Consider the following 9,575-nt stretch of genomic DNA (forward strand, 5'->3'; position numbering starts at 1 on the left):
GGTATGAGAAATATTAGAAAACTCATAATATAGCATAGATACATACAAAACCGTAATACCTTTAAATATGATAAATAAAATTATTTTATTTTTGAACCTTAAAGTTTCTTTTTAATTTAAAAACTCCGGTTCGGTTCCAGTACTTTATTATATTAAAATAAAGGTTTCGGTTCCGGTTCTTAATATTTTAAAGGTTCCGGTTCCAGAACCGCTTCTTTTAGGTTCGGTTCCAGTCCCTGTTTTAAACCTCTGGCATGGACGAACAATATTGTCTAGTCTGAGTGTATAAGGCCACTGGAAGGCATAGCGTCCTGAATGTTTGAATGTCGAATATAAAGTTGATACTATTATCAAATGAAAGCATTCCAGTGTCGTAAATTAAAACCAGAACTCTCAAAAGGTATAGATGAAAGAGTTATATATAATATTCATCATTTGACTTTAGATCACAAAAGGATTGCGTTATACAACTAATTGCCAGTGTTGGGTAAATTACTTTTAAAATGTAATGAAATTACGTTACTCATTACTTCAAATATTTTTATTTAAATTACATTTGCGTTAGGTACCTAAAATTATTTTTATCATGTTACATAACTTTTTCATTAATTAAGTAGTGCGTTACAAATGACGTTACATTTTTAGCATTGATAAAAGTTATTATTTTTTTTTTTGAACCATATTCAATCCACAATATGATTCAATTAGTATGTATATTTTACAATCATAGACCTAGTGATAATAGACATATTATATACAAATATACAATCATCTTACCTGAATGTCTATATAGTCATAAGTCATAAATCATAATTTATTTTAATCAAAATTTGTTTTTAAACAAAAGTCTTTTCTTTCTATTAATAAAGTGATAAAATGTAAAGCATTTCTGTTTCATAATGTTTAATAATATTGTTAACTATTATCCGAATCAAAAATAAATATAATTGATTTTAATTTTACTGGAATATCGGCTTGTTTTTGTAATACATTCAAATCTATTATTTTAATAACGTGAAAAATAACGTGTTAGTGCATTACTTCATAGAAATTATATTTAAAAAGTAATTTTGTTAGAATTGCGGTACTTAAAGTAAAATGTCTAATGATATTACTGCTGCGCTACTGAAAAAGTAATTGCGATACAGTGATTTGTAATTTTTGTTACGTTACTACCCAACACTGACTATTAGCTACAGCTATTAAATACAACTATTGCCAGTATTATTGTTAAATAAACGTTATGTTAACGTTAATGATCATTACTATTTAATAAATAAATAATTTACAATTTTATGTTTTCTATGCTCTTTATTTATTATGTCAAAATCCAAATCAGAAAATGTCTTTAGGAAGCAATACAAATTCAAACTTTTTGAACATAGTTTTAATTTTAATTTGATTTTACAAATAATCTAATTCACTAACTGCATACACTATATTTGTTAAATACCCTTTCTTCTTTGGTTGAATATCAACCCAGTTGAAATAATTAAGTAGTGTTTAGCATACTATTTATTTTTTAGTTAAGTAATTATTTACGTCATTGCCATAAGTTAATACATTATTTCTCAAATCAATACGTGTTAACGTGAAAAATATTATTATAAGCATAGACATAAAAAATATAAAATTATTTAGAAATGTAATATAAATTTGAAATTTATTAATTAAAATTTAATTTTTTATAACCTATAAACATGTTGGCTTAATCACAATCAGAAGTTGTAGAACCTTAAGGTGTCATCACTCTTAGTACTTGAGCCAACCGTTTTAATGGTCCATTTCACTGGATTTCGATCCAACACGGTATGCTTGTTATGTCGCTTCTGTAGTATTGAATGCTCCAGCTCTTCATAAATGATATTCAAATTGTGTACGTGTTTACAATCGCATAATATGTCTCTTTAAAGTCTGAATTTACAGATAATATTTAATGATATTTTTTGCCCTGGTTCGTTAAAATCCTAAATGTTGTAATGGTACTTCACATTTAGACATTTAGAAATGTATATGAAATTTGAAATTTATTTATTAAAATTTAATATCTTTTACCCTATAAACATGTTGACCACTATCAAAAGTTATAGAACCCTGAGGTTTCACGACTCTCAGTACTGGGTGCAACTGTTTTCATGGGTTATTTAATTTTATTTCTATCCATGTTGGCATGTTTGTTATGTCTGTTATGTAATATCCAGGGCCCCAGCCCTTAGTATGGTAACTGATTATTTAACTGGTTTATAATACATGCTGACAACTGTTTTGGAAAATGCTGTGGTGATTAGACATACATTTAAAATAATTTACTTACAATTTATATAAACTATACTTGAAAACATATTATTAACTTGTTACCATATACTTAATTTTTATAATACTTTTTACAAATTGTTTGAGTCTTCCGGACTTGTGGGTGGTAATATGTTAGGATGATGATGAGTTTTCTGACTCAAGCACCTCAACCTTAGGAAACTGTCTTTTTCACTTTTTACTTTTGGTAAGCATATAAAATAAATATAGAATTAGAATAGTGATAAAAAGTGAGTGCATAGCAACCTTGAATACTGAATATAATATATCCTCTCAAATATGTTAGTATTTAATTAAATGACAAGGAAATTACCAGTTTTGGAATCCTATCATCTTGGAATACGAAAAGCATAGTCATTAAGAGATATCAAATGGTAAATTTGCTACCCCGAAAAATACTATATTAGAAAAAAAACGTATCTAAATAGAACATTTTTTGCAGATAATTATTTTTGCTACTCCATAAATTTGACTCAAGTGACACTCATGATAAGATGGGTCTGGATCGAATTCATCAAGTAATACTTTGGAAACACCTTTCCCCTCGAATTCGGGCCGTTTCATGTCTTAAAAGGTGATTACCCAATAAATTACCTAATTAAAAAATGTTAACGTTTTATAATTATATGTAATATTAAATAAGATGAAGTACCATAAAAATTATTATCTAACACATTAACTGATATTACTACTTCAATAAAATATAAAAAAAATTATCCAAAAAGTTAATAAATCAACCATATAATTATAATAAATTGTGGTTATGGTAAACTATGCTAAATATGTATTTTAAATTATTTATTTGTTTAAAAATGTCCCCTGTCAATAAAATAGTACAATATCAGAGTATAGCTAGTGCTTAAATAATAATAGCAAATATTATAATATTTATGTGCTTTGTTTGAATTATATTATGTTTAATGCTTATATTATAATATGTTGATTCTCGTCTATTGACACAAGGTTTACCTTTTAGTGATGAACGAAGCTGTATCAATTATATAAAAAAAAAAAAAATGTTAAATTTACCTACTGCTAATAAATAAAATTAATGATAATCATTATAAGATGATTCTTATAACATTGTAAAGCATAGTTGGGCCATACTTATAATTTATTTATGCATTGTTGTAAAAAAATATGAAAATTATACTTCTTATTAAATAAATAATGCATTATACAATAAGAAATTAAGAATTAAAAAAAAATATATAAAAAAAAACTAATTATAAGGTGGTTCCTATGCTATAACTTATAATGTTAAGTTATTTTAATTGTATTCATTGTAGGACAATTAGTCATAAAGCAAATACATTCTCATTTAATTACCACTGTTTGTTGATAAGTTGAGACCCTTTAAAATTACTGTAAAAAGACCATTCAACTATAAAGCATAGATGGGTCATACTTATAATTAATTTATTGAACACATGAGTTATAAAAAAAAAAAAAATATGAAAATTATACTTATTATTAATGTATTGCATTAAGTAATAAAAGAAAAAAAAATTAAAAATTAAAATTGTAAGGAGATTCCTATGCTATAACTTATAATTAATTTATTGCAAACATTTTGGTAAAAAAAAAAAAAAAAAACAGAAAAAAGAAAAATTGTTTTTATAACTTTTAAATTCATTGTAAGATAGGAATCCTTTCTATTAGAAATTAAGTAATTTTAATTGTATACAATGTAGTAAAATTAGTAATAAAGCAAACATTTTCAATTCATTACAACCGTTTGGTGATCATTTGTGGAACCTTTAAAAATACTGTAAAAAGGCCATTCAACTGTAGAGCATAGATGGATCATACTTATAATTAATTGAAATAATGAAAAAAGACTGTTAAAAAAAAAAAAATCATACTTATTATTAATGTGCTGCAATAAGTAATAAAACAAAAAAAAAAAAAAAAAAATAGAAAAAATTAATAAGATGATTCCTATGCTATAACTTATAATTTTAAGTGATTTTAATTGTATTCATTGTAGGATAATTAGTCATAAAGCAAATACATACTAAATTAATTACCACTGTTTGTTGATAACTTTGAGAACCTTTAAAAATACTGTAAAAAGGCTATTCAACTGTAAAGCATAGATGGGTTATACTTATAATTAATTTATTGAAAAAAGAAAAGAAAAAAAAGAAAAAAATTTAAAAAAAAGAAAAAATTTAAAAAAAATTAAAAATTAAAAAAAAAAGTCAAAAAAAATCAGACTTATTATTGCAATAAATAATAAAAAAAAAAAAATAGAAAAAAAAATAATAAGGTGATTCCTATGCTATTAATAATTAAGTAATTTGAATTGTATACATTGTAAGAATTAGTATTGAAGTAATCGTCCTCGACCAATCACTACACCCTCAAAAAGATCATAAAGACCATTCAACTGTTTGATTTTGTTTTTGAAAAGAATTTATCATGAACAGTCAAAAGAGAAGAAATAAGCTTGCACGAATTAATAATTATTCCTTAATTTCAAAACAGAAGACTGCAATCAAAAAACGATAGTACAAAACTGAGTATTTTGAGTACGTCTAAACTTAACTGAAGAACTTCGATGAATTATAAATCGTATCAATATCCAAAGACAATGATTTAATAAATAGCATCAGTAGTTGGGCAAACATTTAATGTTAGTATTCAAGAGCGGGAATCATATTTTATTCATTCGTACAGAGCAATGTTCCACAATAATACTTTTTTGGCAACTTTTCAGTGTACTGCAATGGGTATACTTACTTAATAACATTTGTGTGTTATTGTGTGACAAGTAGGTTTTAAGCTACAACTACCTGTCATATATTAGAAAAAATTACTGGTAGTGCTGTTCCAACACAACCTATTGATACTTGGATCAACATACCACCAGTATATTTCATAAAGTCCATGAGAGAAGATTACCTTTCAAACAGTTTCCCAGTAACTTTGGGTAATCAAGGGTAAAGATTTTGCTGTATGGTACTTAAACATCCTTGTAAAGGACAACACTACCAAACGTGTGACATAAATTCATGAAAGAATAATGTAGGTATACCATTAGTATTATTATTAATGAAATTCGTTTCTATGCTTCTGTACATTACCGGTTTGTTATTTACCTCATCATGCTATGTTAATGCAGAACATTTTTAGCACTAAAGCATATTAACAATTACGCATCATCACTTATTACATCATGTCTGTCTCTGAATGACATCTTGTGTAATGGGACCGGAGGATCAGCCACTACTTTGACAGATATAGATCGTTGATTCTGAAAAACTGTGACACATGGGACTAAGTTGACTCCATTTTAGCAACAATATGTAAAGCAAACTTTGAAAATAAAATATGTGTCAAACTTACAATATCCAGGGTCATTAAAAATGATTTTTGCAGGATCGAATATCGTCAAACAGTATAATCAAATATTAAAGTCTAATTGGAATACAAAAAAAATCACATCTCACTTTAAGAAAATAGTGTTTAAGCTTGTCTAATAATCTTACGTACTGTCTGATATACCATCCACTGTTAGTGAAATTTATACTCACACTTCCCCAGAATAATATGGGTCATTGCTTAAAGTACAATATGACAAACTTGTTACAATTTGTTAAACCATTGAACCCACCTGTCAAGAAGACAAAACATAAATTGCTTTCAAGAAAACCTAAAAAATATGATCCATTGGTATATAATATTACATCGATATCGAACAATGGAAATATATTTTTTCAACAATTATAAGCAATGCGGATACTATACTGTCCGCAGACCTTCAAATACGTTGGTCTTAATGTTATAAGCGTACCTATAAGTCAATAGAAACTCTGTATTTCACTTCTAGTTATACAACGTTGATATTATTATGGTGTGTACACCAGATGAGTCCTTTGGATCTTGAATATATTTTCAATTAAATGTCTCTTACAAAGGAAAACAGTTGAATGTCGTCATTTATATGAAGCCAAATATTATCATTGTGAGATAATATCATCAGAATATTATTATTCGTTATTATTGTGTATCATATAAACTGTAACTGCATTCGCATTCTGTTATTTTTTTTTTTTAATATTTCATCATAACTGGTAGATTAGGCAGGTTTTTTAATGTGCAATAAACTTATGTAAAACATAATTTGGACTTCGGTCAAACCTAAAAAAATTATTAATTTAGTGCAAATATTATTGTTAATATTAATGTTGTTGTCAAATGTGATGTTTTTGGTTTCGCATATAGTACTTTTTTTTTTAGAATAAGAAGAGTTGTTATGTTTTAAACATCTTGTTGAAAACAAATATTTTAAATATTTGCTTACAACGTTTTATAAATTGACCAAAACTGATTAAAGTCAAATTAAATATTCCTTTTTATTTTTTTATTAATTTTATTGGTTACTTCATCGAATACAACTAAATAATAAAATAATAGATGTAACATCATAAATCATTATTCATTTATGTAAACTAAATAAATAAAACTTACAAATTTAAAAAAAAAAATAATAATAATAAATTAAAATTATTTAACATTAACAATTCAAATAAAATAATATGTCAAACAACTAGTCTTTATTGGAAAATAAAAGTTGATTAGTAATAAATTGATAAATGGCCACTAGTCTTCAATTTAATAATATACATAATTGTATCACAAAATCCAAGTATATTAAAGTATATTAGTTAATTTATATTTTATTGGTACGGAGTTTTTTTTTGTTGGTATTTAAATAAAAAAATACAATTTATTTGTCTTGGATTTATAAAATCTGTGATTTTATAACATAAAAAAACCTTTGTTAAATGGTAACTTAAAAACTATGTAAATACCACTGAAACTTTATGAAATATATTTAAGTAATGTACACAGTGTTAATTACATAAATTATAGAAAAAACTTAGTTTTATAAAATAAAATAATTATAAAAAGTACGATAAATTGAATCAATATAAATAGAGTTTCAAAATCTTTAAAAGTTTTTAAATCTTAGATAAATATTGTTAACTATTATAACATAAATAGGCTTCAAATGTTGTTTGAGTATGACCTTTAGATGATTTTCGTGTGGTAATTTTAATTAATAAATTCATGCTTCTTTTTGACAGATTTTGTTTTGTTAAATCCAAAAAGCATTTTCATTTTCTTCATATTTTTTTTGTTTTACTTTAAAATAATTAATAAAAGCAATATATAAGTACATATTTTTCACAAATCTTTGTAAAGGTTATAAACAAATACCATTTGAAAATTTCATGAAATTTAAAAAAATGAAATATTTCAAATGTGTAAAATATTTCAGGATTTTAATAAATTTTGTTTTATTTTTAAATTAGTTTTATATTTATCTACATATAATTGTCATAAATCACCATCATAATTGTATAATACCTAAATGTATACCTAACCTAACCTATTATACATTTAAAATGGTATTCAACATTTTTAAATATTTTAATGTTTAAACGATACAAGTAGGTATACAATATTATACTTGTATATTGTATACCTACTGAATTATTACATTATAAATTAGAACACTGAAAATTGTGTTAAAAAAAAAAATAATTAGTGTTTTTATTTGTGTTAAAAAAATTTCAATGTTTCACGTTTTCATTCATCAAACACTATATACAAATGATTTAACTTTCTGTCATAGGAAACCTAGAATAACAAAAAAAACGAAATAATTAATATCTGGCGCTGTTGAAGACATGCGAGGAATAGAATTTTGATTAGGTACTACTTTGAACCAGGAACCTGGTGTATTGGTCTTGAAGGAGTTCTGATTAGTTGATAGTTGAGTCAAACAAATGTAGACCAACCTGTGTAGCACAAAAAACATGTCCCAACAAACAGTTGTGCTTCTGGCGTGAATTTGGCAGAGCAGAATATTGAGAATTGGCCCTCCGGTGAAAATAATGTCCAAACAATTCTGAAAGTTGTCCAACAGTATCAACAAATGAAAAGGAACAAGTCTAGCACAAAAAACATGTCCCAACATGGTCTATGTGTATACTATTCTACCAATTTTGTCCATAGGTCATACTCTTACCAACCACTCATTTCATGGTAGGTACTATTTGATTACTTTGTTAAGTATTTCTACATATCCCTATTATTAACTATAAAAAATATTATTTGAAATAATAATTTCATTGTAATATCAACTTATTAGTTGTGTGTCTTAACTTTTTGATGAAAATAGTTTAACGGCTTCAAAACACCAAATAAATCTCAGTTATAATAAATGTTTGATTATTTTCGATTATAATTAATTTTTTGATTATTTTCGATTGCAGTAATTTCTTTTGGTTTCTTTAATTTAGTTTACTTAAATATTTTAGATGTAGAATGTTTCATGCTCATGTTCTGGTGCTGTTTCTGCAAAGTCATTAATTTGTCTCGATTATTTTTTTGTGTAATATTATCAGGTGCAATCGATAAATTTACGCCCGTACAGGTTCTGTTTATAATATAAACTTTAGCCACCGAAGCAACCAGTTGTTTTAGTACGGCTGTAACATTTAGGTATAGTTCTTCTTTTTAGTACATTTTTTGTAGGGTCATCAATTGTCGCTACAGACCTTGGCTTGAACCGCCTATTGCTTATAGGTTGCTTATCGTATTTTAATCATGAATTTATTGTTGGATAATATACATAATATGTATATTATATGCTTTTAAATATCTAAGTATTCTACTATTTAATTTTAATTTCTTACTCATATATAATGAGAAGAAAATTATAATTTTTTTGTAGATTGTTGACTAAAATATTATTATCTAACTTGATAAATACTTTTACTTATACCTATGGGTTTTCATGGATAAAGGTTCCGGTTCCAGAACCGGTTCTTTTAGGTTCGGTTCCAGTCCCTGTCTTAAACCTCTGGCATGGACGAACAATATTGTCTAGTCTGAGTGTATAAGGCTACTGGAAGGCATAGTGTCCTGAATGTTTGAATGTCGAATATAAAGTTGAATAATAATGGTTGATACTATTATCAAATGAAAGCATTCCAGTGTCGTAAATTAAAACCAGAACTCTCAAAAGGTATAGATGAAAGAGTTAAATATAATATTCATCATTTGACTTTAGATCATAAAAGGATTGCGTTATACAAGCAGAATATTTTTCTTAGTATTTTGATACATGAAAATCGAATTTTGGGTGAGTAGTTTATGAGTTATAAATATTCAAAGTTTAGATGAGCGGAGAAGTGGACAAACATTTCGCGGGGTAACCCCGTACAACTCCACTCCGCTTATCT

Source organism: Acyrthosiphon pisum, chromosome X (genome assembly GCF_005508785.2).
Source record: "Acyrthosiphon pisum isolate AL4f chromosome X, pea_aphid_22Mar2018_4r6ur, whole genome shotgun sequence".
Lineage (NCBI taxonomy): Eukaryota > Metazoa > Arthropoda > Insecta > Hemiptera > Aphididae > Acyrthosiphon > Acyrthosiphon pisum.